The sequence below is a fragment of the Carlito syrichta genome, unplaced genomic scaffold, assembly GCF_000164805.1.
Source record: "Carlito syrichta isolate Samal-C Ts95f unplaced genomic scaffold, Tarsius_syrichta-2.0.1 Scaffold305686, whole genome shotgun sequence".
Classification (NCBI taxonomy): Eukaryota; Metazoa; Chordata; class Mammalia; order Primates; family Tarsiidae; genus Carlito; species Carlito syrichta.
Genome location: NW_007249782.1, coordinates 1,199,587 through 1,223,291, shown reverse-complemented (window position 1 = coordinate 1,223,291; position 23,705 = coordinate 1,199,587). Strand labels below are relative to the sequence as shown.

Genomic DNA, 23,705 nt, shown 5'->3' with positions numbered 1-23,705 from the left:
TCAATAAAAGCAAATCAAAACCACATTGAGATATCACCTAACTCTAGTAAGAATGGTCATCATTAATAGAATAAAAAACAGCAGATACTGATAAGGATGTGGAGTAAAGGGAGTGCTTCTGCACTGTTGGCGGGAATGCAAAGTAGTTCAACCTCTATGGAAAACACTGTGGTGATTCCCAAAGGAACTAGAAATTGATCTTCCATACAACCCAGCAATCCCCCTTCTGGGTATATTCCCAGAGGAACTTAAATCACTCTGAAAAAAGATACCTGCACAAGCATGTTTATTGCATCATTATTTACAATTGCAAAAACATGGAACCAACCATGCTGCCCATCAAAGCTGGACTGTATTTCAAAAGTGTGGTACATATGATGAGAGATTCATATGTACCACACATAATATTTATGATTATTCAATCATAAAGAAGGACAAAACTATGGACTTCGCAGCAACTTGGATGTATTTAGAATCTGTAATACTCAGCGATCTATCACAGAAACAAAGAACTCAGTACCACATGTTCTCACTCATAAGCGGACCCTAAACATTTACCATAATGCTATAAGACAGGGCTTGGTAGTAGCAAGAAACTACCAGGGGATGAAGGGGCAATATAACATTAATAAGGGTACGTGATCTCAAACCACGCAAAGTGGGGGCCAAAGGGAGGCCGAAACTTTACCTGTATAATGACCACTTGTATAACTAATACTGAATTGTACCCCACATCTTTAAAATAGAATTTTTTTAAAAAAAAATGTATTCAATAGTACTAATCATCAAGGGAAATACTAATCAAAACCACAATAAGGTATCAACTCACACCTGTTAAGGATGATATTACTATGACAAAGACAAAAGATAAAACATCTGTTGGAAAGAATGTGGAGAAAAGGGAACACTCACACACTGTCAGTGAAAATAAAAATTGATACAGCCATTATGTAAAGCAGTATAGAGATTCCTCAAAAAATTAAAAATAAAACCATCAGATGATCTAGTAATCCCATTTCTGGGTATATATCTGAAGGAAGCTAAATCAGTAGCTTGAAGAGGTATCTGCATTCCCAAGTTCATTGCAGCATTATTTACGATAGCCAAAACATGGCAACTACCTAAGTGTTCTTACACACACACAATACACACACACACACACACAATATTATCATAAAAAGAAGGAAATCTTGCCACTTGTGACAACATGGATGAACACTTTGCTAAGTGAAATAAATCAGAAACAGAAAGACAAACACAATATAATCTCACTTAAATGTGAAATCAAAAAAGTTGAACTCAAAAAAACAGAGTGAAATGGTGGTTGCCAGTGGGTAGGGGCCCAGGGAAATGAGGAGATGCTGATCAATGGGTACAAACTTGCAGTTACGAGATGAATAAGTTCTTGAGATCTAATGTACAGCATGAGTGATGATGGATATGTTCATTAATCTTATTATAATCAATACAAAATATATATATCAAATCATCATGTACACTTTGAATATATACATTATTTGTCAATTAAAGATCTAAAACTTAAATTTAAAAAGATGAAACATACTCATAAACAATCCAGCAATTCCACTTTTTGGTATTTGTCCAAAGGATAAGAAGACTTACTTTCACACAAAAACATGGATGTTTATAACAACTTTATTGATAATTGCCAAAACTTGGAAGCAACTAAGGTGCCTTTAGTAGGTGAATAGATAAACTGTGACACATTCAGACAATAGGATATTATTCAATACTATAAAGAAATGCGCTATCAGTGTAATGGCCACAGATATTGTCACCCCTAGACCGGGACGATAGTGGGTTACCTGCCCTCTTGCCCGAGCCCAAGACTGGACTGAGAGGCCTGGTGGGGACTCATCTGGGGCCAGGCACATGCTGAAACTGAGGGATGTGGACACAGGACAGGAATTTGGTTGGTCTTAGATTTCAGCACATAATTCAGTCCTTGAAAGAATGCTCTGCAGACCATCCTGCTACAAAGGCCCCAGCTGCAAGTGGAATGTGGGGCTGTGTGTGGGAGAGCCTGCTCAAATGCCACCTTGCATTTCTCTCATCAGGTAGAGACCACTGATAGAAGGCGATCCCCCTGATGGCACAGGCCCTGTGTACGTGTCTTTTGGGTATATTGTGGCCAGTGAGAAATAGCGCGGATCACAGCTGGCACAGAGGATGCAAGGGAAAATTAAGCTCGTTTTTGAGGATGGACACATCAGATTTTTACTAACAGATCCTGCATTCTTTATGTCATTGAAGCTGATTTGGTGGCAGGAAATGGCTACAGAAAGAGGCTTGTTTGGATTAGAAATTAATCTTCAAGGAATTGTAGTAGTTGGAAAAAACACGGATGAGTGAACAATACTTCCCAGCCTTACAGAGGTTTGCTGTGCTGGACCTTGGAATGGTGTTACTTCCAGTGGCCAGCCAGATGGAAGCATCCGGCCTCACTATTCAGTTAGTTCGAGAGAAAGCAAAGAGCCCAATAAGTACCCTTTCCTCAAGAAGAAACGTACTCTGCTACCATTGGAGCCACGCCTCCTTCGAACTGTGCTGCAGATCCCTGGAGTTGGAAAAGTCAAAGTTCCCCTTCTGTTTCAGAAGTTCCCAAGCAACCAGCAGCTGAGTAATGTTTCCATCCAAGAACTCACACAGATCGTTGGACAACTGGTGGCACAGCAAATGAAAAAAGATGGGTTGAGGCCTGAATGGAGAAAAAAGATGGGTTGAGGCCTGAATGGAGCCTGCAAGTCATGCTGGTTGGTGTCTGGCCGCAGGCACTTCTGTTTATTGGTGGCAGAAGGCACTGGCCTCATACTGCGAGGACGAAAAGGGCTGGTGGCAATCTTCCTTAGAGAGTCCGGGGTGCTCATTCCCAGAAAAAAAGCCGGTTCGTGCTGATTTTAATGTGTGACCTTGACCTGCATCTATCTCAGAAAGGTCTAAAAGGTGGTAGATGTGACCATCTAAAGGAAACAAACAATGAAGCACTGTGCATCACAAGCCCTAGTTCCTCGAGTCAGAGCTGCTGTTCTTCCGGTCGGCCCTTCACAGACCTGTGTGTTAAGGGCAATGCCGGTGTCAATAAAAAATAGGGCAACAGTCCCTTCCTTCTTTTTCTTTTCTTTGTACCTTCCCTTATTCTTTTCTTTTTGGAGGTGGGGAGGAGGTGGTTGGGTAGCTGTACAGTTTGTTTATAATCACTGGGTATATCTTCAGCACACAGAAGGTCTACAGTCTGAAGTTCCCATTTAAAGATGAAAAATCAACATGCGTGAAGCAGAAAAGAATGTGTTAGTGTATGTATGGCCCAATGATGGGAGAACACACAAGAAAATGTCAGGGGCAACCGCATCCAGTGAGGTGAGCACATTCATTCAATAAATACAGTGAAAGATGCCATATGTTTTAGAAGATACTAAGATAATATGAAAGTTCTTTAAGCCCTGCTTTTGTGGAATGTCAGTAATTTTTAAAAGTAAAAACACTTTGTGCATTAGGGTAGAAACAATTTGAAAGACGAGGCAATTGAAGTATTATAAGAGTTAATAAATAAATAAATGAGCCATCAAGCAACAAAAACCATGGAAGAAATTTAGATGCGTATTACTAAATAAATGAAGTGATTCTGAAAATGGTACATCTTACATAATTCCAACTATAGTATGTGACATTCTGGAAGAAAAAAACTGTGAAGACAGTAAAAGTCAGTTGTTGCCAGAGGTTAGGGAAGAGTTGAGGAGGAATAGGAAGAGAACAGAGGATTTTTAGGGCTGTAAAAATGCTATATATGATACTATAATGATGGATTCATTCCAATATATGCTTTTCCAAACCCATAGAATGTGCAATACCAAAAGTGAACCCCAATATAAACTGGGGACTTTGGGTGACAATGACGTGTCAGTTTAGCTTCATCAGTTATAACAAATACACCACTCTGGTAGGGGATATTAATAATGGGGAAGCTATACATATGGATGAGCAGGGGATAATAACATGATGCATGGGATATCGCTGCACCTTTTTCTAATTTTGCCGTGAATCTAAAACTGCTCAAACAGAATGGCTTAAAAAAAGAAGAGAAAAATAAAAACATGACCCCAAAGTACCAGGGCTCTCTTTTGTAGTGGAGCCTGTCGTCAGAAAAACTGAGTGTGAATCTTAGCCTCCACTCACGTTGAGAAAATGGTTTAAACTGCCAAAGCCCTTATTTCATCTTTTGTAGAATGGGGAAAATATGACCTACACCTACTATATAGGACTTTGATTCATGTAGCTTTATAACATGTTTTAATATCTGGTGGGCTAGGCACCATCTCAGTAGTTTCTTTGCTAATACTACTTTTGTATTACCATCTATGCCTGATGAACAAAACCATAGACTACTATGAAGAAAGCTACACATCCTAAAACAAAACGCTTTAATATACCACACAGATGTGTATCAGATAGTCATTCATTCCACAGATATTTATTAATCATTCAATATATCTAATATTCTGAAGAAGATTTTGGCCATGCCTTTCCAGAACATGTAGAAGTTATAAAAAAAATTTAAACAAGCTAAAGCATAAAATCAATATGGTTTGGAAAAGTTTTCTGTATTTTAATAGCATGATGCAATAAATGCTATTCATCATTCACACACTCCATATTCTACGATGGAATTGATCTGATTTACATTGAAAACACTAAAAATCTTACACCTATTCTCCAAAGTGAAATTGCCTATCAAAACATGCAGCTATGATTATAATCAAGGACTAACGTTCTTCACAAAAACACATGCTATGCTTCAAGTTGGGAGCAGGAAAAATAATAACCACACAGCATAAATAGTGTTTCTCAAGCAACTACATTATCAATCTTCAGAGTGAGTGATAAAAATGGAACAAAATTTCTCCTTGTCATTACCAACAGAAAATGCAATTGAGAGAACTCACATATTCTCCCTGGCCTAGTATCTTTCTTATTTTAATGCATTTCCACTTAATCTAAAGAATTGAAGCTTTAAAAATTAAAAAGAAGGCAAAATGTGAGCAAGAAACTACATGTCAGCAAGATGACAATTATAAATTATTCAAAGTACCTTGGTAAATTAATATAATGCACACATACAACCTTAACTACATACTTAGATATAGTAAGTCAAAATGGACATAACTTACATTTGTTGCATACTAATTAGTATAACAGAAAAATATGAATTATTTTAGAGAGATACTCAATATACTCATAAAGTAAATTAGATACATACAGACTTCCTTAAAATTTTTTCTCAAAATAATCAATGCAGATCATTTAAATAGCCATAAGAGTACTGTAATGGGGATATACTAGAACACAATAAAATTTCACTCATATAACTATTTCACCTAAGGTAATAACCTCTTCTCCTAAGCATATTCTGTCAGAGTTAAGCAACCCAGCCTTTGCACTGCACCACACAACGCAAATTCTTTCAGTTTTTATCTGGTGATATCAATAATAAAAAGTGTGAAGGATTTTCCTATTTTCAAAACCTTTATGTAAAAGTTAGTAACATAAGCACTTCCAAGAATCTGTTTATTTTGTTGTGATATTGAATATGATATTAAATGAATCTTAGTCTATATTCCTATCATAATATTGCAGACTGAGGTAATACATTTTAATAAAAGAGCAAGTCAAGTCTTTGTGATTATCTATTTAAAGTATGTCAAAAATAAAATAATTAAAATAAATAAAATAAAAATATATATTTACATGTTTGTGTTTTACATAGTCTGCTTTAAAACATGGTAAAATTTCTAAAAATACATACATAGTGGTGATTAACTTATTCTGTCTACAGTGAACTTAAAGAAAATACAGATGATTTATGTATAAAATCATATTGTCACTAAAAATACAGCATATGCTTCAATAGCTTTCAATTATATTAATACTCCTTAATTGTCTCAGCAATGTCATGTATGTTCTACACTCTGTGACCATGAGTTTTACTGATTCCAAGCCTAAATTAATACAAATCTGCAAAATTTAAACAAACATTTGAAGAGTTCCTGCCAATTCCAAAGTTCATGTCAGTTGTTATGCCAGTGGAGTACTCCCAAAAGCAACTCATCGACAAAGAAGGAAAGAAAAGGCACACAGGAGGCAAATGGAAAAAATAAGTAATCCCCTTTGTGTGCTATTTCTGTTGGATTCTGCCTTTCATTACTGTCTATAATGATGTCCTTTGGGAGAAATAGTAGGTTAAGTACAAGTCCTGGATTCATGGGTGAATTGTGCACAGTAGAACATAAAGAAAGAGTAGCCAAAGTGGCACAGTCATACCTAATAACTATAAAACTCTCAAAGTCATATCTGTCCTAGAATCCCTCAAACAATCATGAGTGAGTGCGAACATGACTGCTAGGTGTTGACAATTTTCAATAACTACATCCTTGAGCTGTTCTTTATATGATTCCTAATGTCTTCCCTATATTCTCTAGAACACTGCTGTTTAAAAGTTGTGAATATTCTGAATATTTTGAAGTTACAACTAACTAAAAATGAACTTTGCATGAAAAGAGTTAAAAAATCTGCTCTTTTCCTAGAGTTGAGTATATAGTTAAATAGAAATTAACTCAAATGTTTCTAGTCAACTGGGGCTGAAGAAAAAAACGCTCTAACCATTGTTTATAAAATTTTATATTAGGATATATTGGCCCATAAATGCCACAAAATCATCATTTTGGATTCTACATAAAGCTATATGGTCTTGGTAAGAAATTGCAAAGAGCCATATTGGCTTAAAAGTACACGCTACAGCACTGTCTAAAAGAATGTTCTGTATTGATGAAAATTTTACAATGGCCGATATAGTAGCTAATGAACACCTGAAATGTGCCTAATACAGTTAATACTTTGAGCATGGCTCTTAAAGTTGGTTTTTATTTTGCTTTTCATGATATGAGATTACTTTATTGTGATATCCTCTTAGCTAGGTTTCACCAGATAAAAGGTAGTAAGTGATAATTCCACATAATGCAAATAGAGAAACTCAGTATTTCTGCACTGCCATTTGTTAATCAGAAAACCTCCCTTTCAACACAGAACAACCATTCGTGCCTATAGAGATTATTGTGTTGGACTATCCTCCAGATACCTAAAGTGGTTGATTGTGATTACAAGCACTCATTTTCCTAAACAAGTGACTATTTTTGGAGAAAGCACTAGTGGGGGATAGAATTTTAAGCTGTTGCCAGTGATTAAGGTCCTACTTTATTGGATACTCTTCCTTGATAATTGGTTGGAAATAAGTCAGTTAAAGTAAAAAAGAGGCAACTCCAGAAAACATGAAACACAGTGTGGAGGGCAGGAAGGAAGTCTTAGGTAGATATAGAGATACTGAAAATCAATGGGAAAAGTGAGGGGAGATACCCTGAGAAAAAATATTTCTGAAAGGAAAGATGGGAAGGACCTGACAACATTCACTTATTTTACAGTTCAATCCATTCTGCTCCACTTTATATCCTTCTCTTTTCATTAAAGAAAAATATTGTGGTGCTGTTTCTAATAGGGTGTAGGTGTGTGACTAGAAGGGTCATTCCCTGGCTTATATCCTTTCCAAATTAAGAATACCTGTAGTCAACTGATTATGCACTTTTCACGGTTCATATCTTTTTGCTTTACTATTTATGTAATAACATACTCAAACGTTGGTCAGAAAAAAGTTAAATCAAGATCATTCCTTCTGCTGTGCTTGGATGTTTAGTCTTTTAAAATTTTTACCAAAGAGCCTTAATGATTTCCTTGGTGCTTTATCAAGATGATTTACATTTTCATCCTATTAAAGACAACACAAAAAATACAAGAAGGAAGAAGAAATGGTAGAGGAGGAAAGAAGAAGAGACAGAGAGTAGGGAAGATGCAAAAACAGGTAAGGGGGGAAGGAAAAAGGAAAAGGATGAGAAGAGAGTTGAGGGGACTGAGAGAAAAGGAGGCATGAGATAGGAAAGGTAAAGAAGTGACAAGGAAAAAAGTGAAGTAAAAGAATGGTTTGCTAAAAACTCTTGTGGCATGCATATTGTCAGTAATGAAACCAAGGTTCTGTTGTGTTTAATGATGCAGCAGAACATTTAAGTGATAAGGAAATAATTACAAAGCTACCTAACATTTCAGCCAAAAAAAAAATAAAATCAAGCTTTCATCACAATAGATAACTTTAAAAGCCCACTAGTTTTTTTTCATATTTTTAAAAGTGCACAATGAGGTCTTTTCTAACAACTCACTAGGATAGTAATCATTAAACCAATATTGTTGATCTTAGCACCCCTTACCTTTGAGCTATAAACTCAAAGCAAATAAAAGATAACATGAAAATCTAAAGAAAAAAAGTATGTGTCCAGCATGTCACTTCCTGAACTTAGCAATTTTTTCATAGCTTTGACAAATCGGATATAGAACATTAATAACAAAATTAATGTTAAAAGGATGTACATCTACATAACCAGACTATTTTTCAAGTAGATATTGATCTTATACAGTGTGATAAGCTATTAAAGAGCATATACTATATATTTTAAATTTAGCAATACATAACACCATTTAAAAAAATTCAGTCATTGAACTTCATTCCAAACTTTTTAAGTTAGGATATTATAAAATACTATTTTACCATTATGGCTACCAAGCAAAAGTATGGTAAGAACTCTTGGTCCCTTTTTTTTTTTTTTTTTTTTTTTTTTTTGCAGACAAAGAAAAAAGCAACAGAATGTGAAGCCAGATTGTACAAAGGAGTGTCTTATCTAGAGAGAGACAGGTAGGGGCACATATCAGGATAACTCACAGGAAAGATGTATTGGGTGCTGATAAAAACCAATTTAGGTAAAAATGAATGGAATTGTTTTCTGTAATCTGGATGAGAAATGATTAAATTTAAAGGCTTTTTAAATTAACTTAGTTGTGACCTTGCCTTCTATTCCATATTTGAAGATCTGGTAGGGAAAAAGTTTTCAGATATTTTAAAATATGCTCAGGAATACATAAATCAAAAGAAAATAGGGACTCTTACTATTGATGAAAAAGCATAGAGCCTTTAACCTCCCAATTTTAAAGGACTTTTATAGTCAGGCAAGGCAGTTTGATACTCCATGAAGAAAATTCTTTTTTTTTTTTTTATAATAGGAAGTGGCAATTTATTACGCTGGCCATCCCAGCAGGCCCAAGGGCCTAATGCGTCCAAATCGAGCCCCCCAAAAGAGGAGAAGTGGGGTCTTATACCCTTGTTTAGGTAAGGGAGGGGGTCGTGTTGAGCGATTACATATTTCCTTTGGAATTTTACAAGGTTGTACTCAGCAAAATTAGATTTTTCAAAGAACAAATGGTTTACAGGAACTGCAGTATTGTTAACATCAACTTCAGAAGGGGAGTTTTAGATAAGACTCTTTTCCATTTCCATGAAATGCAAGAACCTTGGCTAATACTCCCTTTGAATCAGAACGAAATATTCTCCTTCTAAACATAGGTGACTCCAAAGAGGTTCCATGGTACATTGTAACCTGACTACATAGGTAAAGTGACCCTATCCCCAAATAGATCACAATGAAGGCCAAGAAGAGTGGTCTACATTAGGTCAAAATTATTTCATGCCTTCCCCAGCTCAAGCTACTCCTGCTGTTTTATGACACCAAAGATGACCACAAGTTATGTAGCAGGTCGTCAATAATGCTCAGTCTCTTGCCCTTTCCTCATTAGTCTCCCCCAAAGCACAAAAGAAGGTCATGGATGCACTTTTCATTCACCTTTACAAAAACAACTATCACAAAACACTATACATATTATACTTCATTACAAATATTTTTAAGTCCTATATTTAAATTAAAAATATTCATACTTACAAATTCTCAAACAATAGAAAATATTAACTAAAACAGACTATTCTCATTCCCCTCAGTATGATGTGCCTCTCTTTGTGCCTCATTCTTTTTTTTCATAAAAGGCTCAATTGATGCTTTCTATGTCCCCAGGTCACTCATCCAATAGCTGTGTCTATTTATTACATTGCCTTGTCCATCGCGAGAGTTCCTACTCTGCCTCTCGTCTCCTTCCCTGGCTGTAAGACTAACCCAACATTCACATACCAAGATAGTAATGTGGGGAGAAAAATATGGTTAGACTCATTCTAGGCATTGAAGAAAGCCACTCTATCAATTAGAGATAGCATGGCTTCCATGTGAACCAAATAAGATTCATCTACCTCCCATAATGCAACTATCTTTCTCCAAAAATCATGAATACCATCAGGTTGCTTAACAAATACAATCTCCAGCATCTGCACAGCAGATCCACGCATCTGTATGATATACATTTTCACAGGCTGCTTTTCCATCTGCAGGACATGACATATGCCAGTTAACTGGCTTACAGTAGGCTTGGAGAGGAGTCAGACAGAGTGTTGGCAGCCACCTTATGTCTATTTATTGCTTTCTACATTTTCCCTTGCTCTAAGGCTTTTGGTCTTTGCTCTTTGGGATCCTGCCTGCTAAATTATTCATTCAACTTCAAGTGGTCATTTGTGGCTAACAGAACTGAGATTTTGTGAATGTATAACTTGCACTTAGTCCAAACTACTTAGATGTCAGTAATCAACCTAAATTACCAGGCTTTACTTTAATTGTAATTCTATCCTCCATTTCACATGTTAAAAGCAGAGCTGTTATCAGGTGATAGGAACTAAGCAGAGGGCAAGTCAGGCTGAAATTAGCCACAGGGTTTGTCCAGGACTGGCAAATAATGTGGAGGGCCCAGTGAAAAGTTGAAATGTGGGGCCTCTTGTTCAAAACGTATTCCAAATTCCAAGATAGCAACCTCACAAAATTAAACCAACATTAGACTCTTCTATCTATGGGACTCTGTGCAACGGCACAGTTACATACCCATGAAGACAGTCCAAGATTTAAGGAGGAAAATATGAGACGTTTTTATCATTTCTTTAAAAATATTAATCATAATTATAGAAACTAATCTGTTGGCAATTTTTTCATCATAATCAACAGTATCTTCGTCAGAAAGCTTCTGTCTAGAATTTGCAAAGACTTTTTCCTTTTTAGTTGGTCTCAGAAAGCTTAATTAGGTTTCAAAATATAATTGCCTGCACCTCTCTTGCCCTTCCAAATTTTACTAAAAGTTCTGAAGTCTGCAAATAAAACTTGTAAATAATACATGGCTGGATTTAGGAAACTCTAACTTTTAAATCTAACAGTGAACATCTGCCTCTAACAAAAGGCTTAGGTGTTAAACACTAGGAATAGCATGGCCACTGCACAATGTTCTCCATTAAAAAGTGATTATCAATATCTTAAGAAGCAAAGCATGGTGCTATACTATGACTCACACCAATAACCAAATTTTATCAAACTGCCTAAAAACAAAGAATCCTGAAATTTACTACTCTTCATGTCTTGATGAAAATAAAAACAGATTCCTCTAAATAAAAGCAGGAGTTCACATGACCAAGCAGTAATAATAATTATGTTTTATTAAATTTTTAAATGTAAAAAATACAATAATGACTCTTATAGGCTACTTCACTTTTCTTGGTTTCAGCTTATTCTGAGAACATTTCTAAAATAAACATCATTCCATTTTGAACAAAGTGCTATATCCATCAGACTGACCATGTTAGATGGAAAGTTTAAAACAGATGGAAGAAACAAAAGAAAAGTAACTGAAATATCACTTTACATAGTAGATATAACCTTCAAAAGCTTTTGTGATAATATGATTGCAATAATCTGATTACTGATTGTATCTATAGCTACAAAAAAAAAAGGTAAGGGGGAGAACTATGGATGCCTCTGCTTTAAAAAAGCCTAGATAATCCTTGGAATTATCTAGATACTTGGAATAATTGTAAATAATATTCTTTATAGTTATAAAAATGGTAAATTGCTTATTTCCATTTATATTTCATGTATATTTGTGTTCAAATGATTCACCTCATAAAACTAACTCCAAAAAGTATATTTGGATACTCTGTTCTTTTTTTGTGGGGGGGAGCTGTCCCCCTTATCCCACGTTATATCTTACATCTCCCAATTCAGTTCATCTTCTTGAGGGTATGATGCCACCATTTTTCTAAGCATGGATTCATTTGATATCTAAGCTAAGCTATCTTGGGCCACTTCCTTTCTCTCACCCTTTACAATCACTACAACTGTCAATTTTTCTGTTTTCATATCTACCTCTCTTCTCTTCATTTCAACTGCTTTATTTTGCATTATTATTACCTTTCACCTGAAATATTACAAAAATCTTTTAATTTTTCTTGCTAATTTTTCTTTTTATTTATTATGTAAATAATCTGTACATCATGACTAATTAATCTTCACACAATATCTGTTTTATTTTGTCCCTTTACTGGTCAAATATTCCTCATTGAAGAAGCCCAAATTTCTCAGCTTGACATTCAATATGGTTCTACAAAATTTGGTTTCCCTTTTTTTATGGCTAAGTAATACTTCACTGTGCATAAAAACCACATTTTCTTTATCCAGTCATCCATTAAATATGTACGCATATTATGAACTCATAATAATTAAAGATTTTAAAAGTATAAAATCTGATTTCCAAGCTAGAGTGTCCACTATTCACCTGGTGTAGATACCGCAGTACAATGTTAATGAACATGTGCTGAAAATTCTAATTTCACTACTAAAGAAAAGGAGCAATATTAGTACACTCTTGGAAAGAGGAAAAGATGAACTTAGAAATACAATTTCCCTAAGAAGGAAACAGGCTTTTATTAGAAGGAAATGACAAAGCAAATCTCAAACTTAAAAGCACTCTTCCCCAGATATGTACTATGAAATGTCTTGATCACTACTAATAAGAAAGTTGAATGTATAAGATCTTAAACTAAACAAAGCACACTGATTTACTGATTAATCAGACTGAACTGATATGACAGTCCCATGTAAGACCAACTTCAATTTTGTTCTGCTATTCATCCTTAATGGTGTATTCCCGTGTGAAGGTTTTCTACTGGATAAGGACACTCTTACTAGTAAAAATCTTATTTAGTCCTTATTTGCCCACCTAAGTTGCAAACTCATGTATGTATAGGCCTCAGAGTTTATAAAAACCCCTTTTAGATAACTGTGAAAAGTCATTAAACATTCTATCAAAATCTCCCCATCCTTCAATACCTAGCTCAGTTCACTTTCTGTAAAGCCTTTACTGCTTGCTTCTTGCTAGATTATAAGATGCTTGAAAACAGACCCTGGAGTGTGGATTCAACAAATATTTATAGTACGTGCACTGTGCTAATTATCCCTTCATTATCCTCACACTTGTATATACAAAACAACATCTAAAATAAAATGCAAAGAATGGTTAAAATGCTTGTTTCTGGGGGGAAAATAAGGATAGATACAAATCTAAAAACAAAAAGAAAAAGAAAAATATTTCCTTGGGGGGAAAAAAAGTAAATGAGACATTCCCCCACCACTACTTTTTTAGTCAGCATTTACTCTAGAAGACTTGTCATGGTGATTCTTTCTCTATCCCTTTGAAATATATGTAAATCATTTTAAAAGCTAAATAAGCCTGCCAGCTTTTCAACCCAAGAATGTCTTTCTCAAGGACCTGGGAGCCATCTCTTTGAAATGCTATCATCAAAGAAGGTAGTGCCCTTATTTCTCAGTTTCTATGGGAAGGTAGGAGCCTAACTTTGGTGAACGCCTGGCTCCAAGTTACAAATCTATCTTCTGTCATAAAGATATTAAAAGTTTAATATTCCTTTGGATAAAGGCAATTAGCAAACACAGATGGTCACCCAAATTCCCAGGTGAATTTAGAATGAACTAAGTGTGCAAATGTACTATCAAGTCCTTGAGGAATAGTTAATCATTAATCTTGGGAACATATATCTAATGAGTTGTGTCTGCTTAGCTATATAAAACAGTGAGATTCCTTTCTGTCTCCATTTCTTTAGCAGATTTCCTATGGTGTGCATCACATTCCAGTTTAGTGTTTATCAATAACAAAATTGTTTTCCTTTGTGAAGAGGTTTATATGGGTTGGCAGGATATGTTGTTTTAAATTATTTTTCTTTAAAACTATCTGGAGATCATTGTACATTTAAATTAAATGTGCACATGTAATAACATCTCGATGAAAAGGAACACAATAAGAAAAGGGAGAACAGAGAGGGAAATTTTGGGAGAAAGGGGAAGAAAGAAGGGATAAAGAAAAAGATAAAAGCTAATGATAAAACTCAACAAAGAACAATTCCAGTTAGGAAAAAGACTTCAAAAAAATTAATACTTTCTAATAGGACTCTAGAATCAAAGGCTTTAGAGATTTAACATATTGTCTGCTAGGTAATTATAGAACAGAACAATTAAGACAATATACCACTCACAGGAAAAAAAACCTACTCAGCAATTGACCCAAATTGAAGTCACAAGTCAAGTGTATAACAGGTCCTAACCTTTATTGTGTCCTGGACTCTGCTGGCAGTCTGGTAAAAACTAAAACCCCTTCTCAAAACAATTGTAGTGCATAAAATAAAAGACATAAGTTTAAAAGGAACCAATTCACAGATATAATTTTAATTTAGCATATGAACACATGAAACAAGACCTAGTAGTGAGCTTAATAACTTCCATAATTTAGAGACAGTGAGAAGCATAAATGATACTTTGCATACATGTAACATGGTATGAAAATATCTGTAATTTCTATAGATGACAGTCTTAGGTGTCATTAGCACTGTGGCTTGCCACCCATATTGATACTTAAAGAAAGTGCTGAATTTCAGATAGAACTTTGAAAAGTAAAGATCTAATTTTTTTTCTCATGCAAGTTCACAGACACCCTGAATTCTGTGTATGAATTCCCATGGACTCCAGGTTAAGAACTTATGGGGGAGTTGTAACATTAGAACTTAAAGTAAGTTTTGCTACCAGAGAAACTAAGCAACGTTTACCACAACAGATTCTGCTCCAGGAAAAGAAACCACTTTCCCTGTTCTAAAGGAGCACCTATATCTCCTTACTGTCCTCCCTCTATTATAAGGACTTGAATTAGCACACCTATAATAAGAGCCTTAAAATGACTGCATGTTTACATGAATACTCAATCTAACTAAAAAATACACTGCAGCTACTAATACTGTATGATCTAGGTGAATGGTGCTCAACATTTAATGTGCATAAAGACCACCTGGGAAGGCTTGTTTCTTTAAAAGAGTCATGACCTCTCCATTAGAGGAGGTCTAAACTGGGGAACAGAAGCGTTCACTTTCATATAACATACAAAGTGATTTCTTATGCAAGTGATTAATTACCAAACATTTGAGAAATATCAACAGAATTAGAGTCCCTAAACTCAACAGACAGAAAAACTAAACCCTTCAGGAAACATAATTAGTATAATTAATATCATAAAAAAGATTTAAATGTTTATCATAGCTATAAAAAGAACAGCTACAATGAAACCATTGTTTTTCCTGGAAATTAAAAATGACATTGGAAAAATAAAAACTATACAATTGAAAACTTGAAGAACACAGCTAACAACAAAATTAGTGACGAGGAAACAAAACCCAGAATAAAAAGGATATGCAAAGTATGTAAAAGCCACAAGACTCAATGGGACAAGTCAAAACCCATCTAATAGGAATTTTGGAAGAGAAAAAAATTGTCTCTGCCTAGAAAAGGATCTGGAAAAAATACATCAAGTCAAATCCTTAATAGCAGTAATCATTGGCAATAAGAATGGAATTGAGTTGAAGTGGAAATGCACATCCACTTTTTTATTTTCATAGTTCTGTAACTGTATAATTATTTTACAAGTATGTCATGCATTTCTTATGAAATTGACCAATTTAGCCACTAATGAATAAAATTATTGTCAAAATACACAGAAAAACACTAATAAAAGAAAGCCAAAACAATCAATACTAATACTACCAAAATAAAATCAGACTACATACTATCAAGCAGGATAAACAGGAACATTTTATAATAATAAAAGGCACACACTACCAGGAAGTCATAAGAATCAAGAACACTTCTGAGCCTAATAATAAAGGTTTTGAAATGTATGTAACACCAGCTCCCTTAGGTGATTTGCTAGGCTGATAACTTGTGATCTTTCCATTTTCTTCATATGTGTTTGTAGAGATGTGAATTCCTTCCCTTCTTGGTACTGTTTTCATGGCATCCCAGTGGATTTGTTAAGATGTTCCTTCATTTTCATTCGTTTCCCGGTATCACTTAATCTCTGTTTTGATTTCCATGTTGACCCAGGAGTTGCTTAGCATCATGCTATTTAGTGTCCATGTCTTTGGGGTTTTGGGGTAACTTTGTTGATGTTGATATTTGTTTTCATTCCACTGTGGTCTAAGACGGTGCTTGGCAGGATTTCAATCTTGTGAAATTTATTTATGCTTGATTTATGGCCGAGGATGTGGTTGATCTTAGAGTACGTTCCATGTGGTGATTAGCAGAGTTTATATTCCGTGGTTGTTGGGTGGAGTTCTCTAGGTATCAATTAAGTCCATTTGGTCAAGCATCACATTGAGGTTCTGGATCTCCTTGGTGGTTTTTTTCTCTTGATGATCTGTCTAAGGTCATGAATGGGGTATTTAAGTCCCCAGCCATGATAGTGTTAGAGTGAATATCTTTTTTAAGTTTATCTAGAAGCTGCTTTCATGCTGCCCAGCAAAAGAGGACTGGATTTTTTAAAATGTGATACCTATACATGATAGAATATTATGCAGCCATAAAGAAAAACAAAATCTTGAACATCACAGCAACATGGATGGATTTAGAGTCTACTATACTGAGTGATCTTACACAGAAACAAAAAACTGAGTATCACATGTTCTCACTCATAAGCAGACCTTGAACAATTATCGTAATACTGTAAGAAAAGGATTGGTAGCAGGAAACTGCCGACGGCGGGGGGGCGGGTAAAGCGGGATTGGCAGTAGTAGGAATCTGCCTGGGAAATGGGGGGTGCACACCTTATCAGCAAGAGTACCTGCATAATGAACATTTGTATACCTAACCCTGAATTGTACTCCACATCTTTAAAATAAAAAAGGGAAAAAAAAAGTATGTAACAAAATACCACTATAAATACTATGAGAAAACGGAATTTTGCTGTAATGTGAAAGACTTCAACTCACCTCTCTCAAATGGATGTGGTACAAAACAGGAATAGGGATGCAAACAATTTATTTATTACAATTAAGAAGCTCAAGATTAAATAGAGTTTTTGAACTTCCTCCCCCAAAAAATAGAATACACATTTTTTAAATGTATAGGCAACTTTCAAAACAAAACATGATGAAAACACAAAGGAAATCTCACTAATTTTCTTTTTTTTTTTAATTTGTTATTTTTTAATTGTGAAGTACAATTCAGGGCTAGGTATACAAATATTCATAATGCAGGTACCTTTGTTGATGAGGTGTGCCCCCCTACCCCAGGCAGATTCCCACTACTGCCAATCCCACCTTCCCGCCTCCCCATACCCCCGCAGTTTCCCAACTGTCAATCATTTTCTCATAGTATTACAACAGTTGTTCAAGGGTCACTTATGAGTGAGAACATGTGATACTCGGTTCTTTGTTTCTATGAAAGATCGCTCAGTATTAAAAACTCTAAGTCTGTCCAGGTTGCTGCGAAATTCATGATTTTGTTCTTCTTTATGGCTACGTAATATTCCATTGTATATAGGTACAACATTTTTTTTATCCCATCCTCTTTTGATGGGCAGCACGGTTGGTTCCATATTCTTGATATTGTAGACAAAGCCATAACATACTGCGATAAACATATGTGTTCAGGTATCTTTTATAGAGTGATTTGTGTTCTACCCAGTATATTCCCAGTAGGAGGATTGTGGGGTCATATGGAAGGTCGATTTTTAGAACTTTTAGGAATCACCACACTGTTTTCCACAGAGGCTGTACTATTACACTCCCATCAATAGTGTAGAAGTATTTCCTTTTTGCCACATTCTCTCCAGAGCCTGCTATTTTTTGAGTTATTGATGATGGCCATCCTGACTAGAGTTAGGTGGTATCTCAATGTAGTTTTAATTTGCATTTCTTTGCTGACTAGTGAGGCTGAACATTTTTTTATGTATCTGTTGGTTGCTCGTATGTTTTCTTTTGAGAAGTGTCTATTCATATCTTTTATCCACTTTGTAATAGGGCTGTTTATTTTTTTCTTTTTGGCATGTTTGAGTTCCTTGTAGATCCTAGATGTTAGGCCTTTGTCAGACATAGAGTTGGCAAATATTTTTTTCCCAGTCTGTGGTCTGTCTCCCTGCTCTCTTGATGGTTTCTTTGGCTTAGAAGCTTGTCAGTTTGATGAGGTCCCACTTGTCTATCTTATCTCTTATGGCGTGGGCACTTGGGGTTTTGATCAGTAATTGGTTGCCAGTTCCAATTTCCATAAGAGTATCTCCTGCATTTTCTAAGGTTCTTATAGTTTGAGGTTTTACGTTTAAGTCTCTGATTCATTTCGAGTTGATTATTGGGTATGGGGATAGGTAGGGAACCTGTTTCGATCTTCTGCATGTGGTCAGTCAGTTTTCTCAACACCATTTACTGAATAGGTTCTCCTCTCTCCCCAGTGGTTGGTGGTGGAGGCTTTGTCAAAGATGAGTTAGTTGAGAAATAGAGGTTTTGCTTCTGAAATCTCAATTCTATTTCATTGGTCTAGATGCCTGTTCTTGTACCAATAACAGACTGTTTTGATTATTGTAGCTTTATAATAAAGTTTAAAGTCTGGGAGTGTTATACCTCCTGTTTTGTTTTTTGTTTTGTTTTTTGCTGAGGATTGTTGGCTATTCGTGGTTGTTTATGTTTCCATATGAATTCCTGTATTGTTGTTTCTAGGTCTGAGAAGAATATTGCTGGTAACTTAATGGCTATTGCGTTAAATCTGTAGATTGCCTTAGGTAGAATGGACATCTTAACAATGGTAATTCTTCCAATCCATGAGCATGGAATATTTTTCCACTTGTTTGTGTCATCTTTGAGCAGTGTTTTGTAGTTTTCATTGTGAAGGTCTTTCAATCTGGTAAGGAAGATGCTAAAGTATTTCATTTGGGGGGGGCTTGTGAATGGAACTGTACTTTTTATTTAGGTTTGTTTGTTTATTATCGGTGTATAGAAATGCGATTGTCTTTTGCACATTTATTTTATACCCTGAGACTTTGCCAAAGTCCTTTATCAGTGCAAGGAGGTTTTTGACACATTCTCTTGGTTTTCGAGGTGTAGAATCATGTCATCTGCAAAGAGGGATAACTTGATTTCCTCTTTTCCTATTTGGTTACCCCTGATCGCCTTCTCTTCTCTGATTGCTCTAGTTAGGACTTCCAAAACTATGTTGAACAGAAGGGGTGAGAGTGGGCATCCTTGTCTTGTTCCAGTTTTCAGGGGAAATGGTTCTAATTTCTGTTTAGCAGTATGCTGGCTGTGGGTTTCTCATAGATGGCTCTTACTATTTTGGGGTTTGTTCCATGTATGCCTAGATGTACAAGGGTGTTTATCAAGAAGGGGTGATTTTATCAAAAGCTTTTTCTGCATCTAATCATATAATCATGTGGTTTTTGTTTTTATGTCTGTGATGCATTTAATTACTTTTATGCTCATATGAATGTTGAACCAGCCTTGCATCCCAGGCCTGAAGTGTACTTGATCTTGGTGGATGATTTTTGATATGTATTGTTGAATTCGGTTTGCTAGGATCTATGTGAGAATTTTAGCATCTATATTCATCAAGGATATTGACCTGTAGTTCTTTCTTTGTTGGATCTTTACCTGGTTGGGTAGTAATGTGATGTTAGCTTCATAAAATAATTTGGGAAGAGTTCTATCTTTCTCAATCGCCTGGAATACTTTCAGTAGGATTGCTATCAGTTCCTCCTTGTATATTTTGTAGAATTCTGCTTGAAAGCCATCTGGTCCAGGGCTGTTTTTTTGTAGGTAGCTTTCTTACGACACAGTCAATTTCCTGGATTGTTATTGGTCTATTTAGGGTCTCGGTTTCTTCTTGTTTCAACCTGTGGAGGCTGTGTTATGTCATAAAGTCCTCCATTTCCTTTAGGTTTTCAAGTTTGAAAATTTTTCAAAAAAAATTTTTCCAAAATAAACCCTATATATTCTAACCAAAATGCAGTAAACTAGAAATTAATTTTAAAGGTTTACAAATAAAGCAGTGTTAAAGCACCAGACACTCATTTTTAAAATTTTAAAATACCATTGTATAAGGCCACAAAAAATCTAAATTAAAACTTACACTTATTTTGAAAAATAAAATAAAATTGCTGCTCATTAAATATAAGATGTCCAGAGGAAATTTGATGCCATGAATAAATTAATTTTAAAAAGTAAGAAAAGGGCAAAAGATATGACCAGATACTTCACAAAAGAAGACATCCGAGTAGCCAACAAACACATGAAGAAATGCTCAACCTCACTAATCATCAGGGAGATGCAAATCAAAACCACACTGAGATACCACCTAACTCCAGTCAGAATGGCCATTATCAACAACTCAAAAAATAACAGCTGCTGGAGAGGGTATGGTGAAAAGGGAACACTTCTACACTGTTGGTGGGAGTGTAAACTAGTGCAACCTCTGTGGAAAGCAGTGTGGCGATTCCTAAAAGCTCTAAATATCAACCTCCCCTATGACCCTGCAATCCCCCTACTGGGAATATACCCTGAAGAACTCAAATCACTCTATAAAAAAGATACCTGCACACGTATGTTTATCGCAGCATTGTTCACAATAGCAAGAACCTGGAACCAACCATGCTGCCCATCAAAAGAGGACTGGATTTAAAAAATGTGGTACACATACACGATGGAATACTACACAGGTATAAAAAAGAACAAAATCATGAATTTTGCAGCAACCTGGATGGAACTAGAGTCTGTAATACTGAGTGACCTCTCACAGAAACAGATCCAAGTTCCACATGTTCTCACTCAAATAATGGACCTCGAACATCCAATGTAATACTATAAGAAAATGACTGATGGTACTGGCAAACTATGGGGCGGGGAGGGAGATGGGATTAACAGTAGCAAATATCTGTATGGGGATGGGGAAACACCTCTTATCAACAGGGTGCCAGAATGAAACATAATTGTACACCTAACCCTTAACTGTACCCCACAAAACCATAATAAAAAATATTGATTAAAATTTTTTAAAAAGTAAGAAAAACAGAATAAGACTAAAAATTAACTAAATTTACTTACAGTATTATAAAAGAACAGTAAAATTAGCCTTGAGAAACTAGAAATCATTTAATAAAAAGAAAAGAAAATTAGATAATAAAATTAAATTTCAAAATAATTAAAAGTAATCTTAATCACTGAAAAGAAACATTTACAAAGAATAAAATGGAAAAAGTCAAATTTTTGAAATGAAAAAAGAAAGAAGACACTGTTTTCCCAATGTCATTTTCTCATTGCCTCATTTTTGTATATATTTATAGAACATAGCATGATGTTTTTAATATATGTACATACTGAGTAACTATTAAATCAAACTAATTAATGTGTCCATTACTTCATATACTTTTTTTTTGTGGTGACTCTTTTCTACTATTAAGGTTTTCTTTGTAACCTTTGATCCATTTTTGTGATAGTTTCATAGTTCCATAACTTGAAAGATATATGTTCTTTGTGTACGCAAAGTTCTGTACATCAGATCAAGTTGCAAGCTTTCCATAGTGCATATGAGATTCTCAATAAATAATAATAAATAAAAATTAAAACATTCTATTTTTAGACTCTGTACTATACCTTTAACCAACTCGTAAGCTAGAGTCCAACTGGTATTAACTATGAATTATCCATTCTTATTACACAGTCTCTTTACCATCTCTCATATTTATTTTTCAGGACTTTCCTCATTTTGTACTTCTCACTAGGGTGCTCTCTACTAAACGGTAAACTAACACCACCACTAAACATCATCAAGGAGTCAGCTTCCTAGAAAGCCCAACCTGTGACATGTGAGTAAGGATTTGAAGAAAGTGTTGTGTTGGACTTAAATGCTTGTTTTATGTTATTCGTATCTCCTGAATAGATATGCAATTTTTCGTAACTGAGACTTTTTTTTTTACTTCTTTTCTAGTTCCCATGAAGCATATTTCAAGGTAGAAAAAGGCAACAGGTACCTAATAAATACTGATGATTAACTGACTGTCATGAAACAAATACTTTGTAAGAACTTGTTTTAAAAATCTGCTCTGGATTTCAGTTTAGGACCTTTCAAGTTTCAGAGAAAAAAGTAAAAATCATTATTAGATCTGGCCACTAGAGAGGTTTCTCTAAGCTTGATATTAGGTCCCATAATACCATGTACGATATGTATCTAGTAGTCCCAAGAAACCAACAGCAAACAAGATCTAATAATCATTACTATCCATGTATTTTATTTACAAGGTACTCAATCCTTTTGATTTTTAATCATCAAGATTAAAAAAATCTGGTCCTTCTCTTAGTAAGTAAATACATATTAGATTCATTAAAACTTCACACCAGATTCTCCAATACCAGCAATTCATTATCTTTTCAACAAATACATTTTAAGCAATGACTATGTACCTGGCACTATGCTAGGCAATGGGCAGTATGAATGTGAATAAGGCATTATTCCTCTACTCATAGAAATCATTTAATAGAGAAAGACATATACACAAACAAAGAAACGCATTAAACTCAAGTCCTAATTGTATTCTAACACTGTCCATCATTTGTCACAGAAGCTATCATTTGGAAAGAGTAATTGTTGTGGAGGGTTATGAGAAATAAGTTCAAGTTATAACTCTTCTAATTCCTATTTATTTGACCTTGTACAAGTTATACGACCTGACAGAAGAATAGTTTTCTCCTCTATAAAGTAGATAATAATTCCTGACCTATGTGCGCGACAGAGCAATTTGGAACTAATAATAAAATATGCAGATAAATACACTAAATACTATTAATACAAATGTAAGGTGCTAGCATTAAGCCAGTACCTAGCACAACACCTCACACACAGAAATGATCACACAGAAAATAGATTTTTAAATATTTGTTAAATACAAAAAGTACATCGTTGCATCACTTATTCTCAGATTTATCATTCTGTTTTAACACACTTTATTAAATTTTATTAACTACTTCAGTACATAAGAGAATACAAATAAGGAATAATAATAATACAACAAACATCCATGTATCAACCCAGCTTCTTTTTTTTAATATGCCTATAACTTGAAATCACCTGGTATGGCTATGCAACCTCTTTCTTCCCACACTTCCACTCCTAAATTTTGCATAAATCATTAACTTCCTTCTCTTTATATCTTACTGTATATGTCTATATAACTAAGAATACGTGATTTTTAGTTTTGCATATATGAGCATTTATATAAATGCAAAATGTTCAACAGATTCTTATATAGCTTGCTCCTTTTTTTGGTAAAGCCTTATGTTTTGGTTTCCCTCGTGTTACTACATATTGCAATAATTTTAATTTTTTATTTTTTATCTTTAACAATTTTAAGGGAAATGGTTTTAACGTCTCAATTTTTTTATTTTTTATTTTTTATTTTCTCTTTCTTTCTTTCTTTCTTTCTTTCTTTCTTTCTTTCTTTCTTTCTTTCTTTCTTTCTTTCTTTCTTTC

The 23,705-nt window shown here is 34.8% G+C and overlaps 1 protein-coding gene and 1 pseudogene across 1 annotated transcript in view; one reads left to right on the top strand and one right to left on the bottom strand.

Annotated features, from left to right (window-relative positions):
- Positions 1 to 23,705, bottom strand: part of CTNNA3 (catenin alpha 3) — a 435,250-nt gene that overhangs the window by 11,377 nt on the left and 400,168 nt on the right. The window lies entirely within an intron of this gene.
- LOC103264610 lies at positions 1,910 to 2,745 on the top strand (annotated as a pseudogene).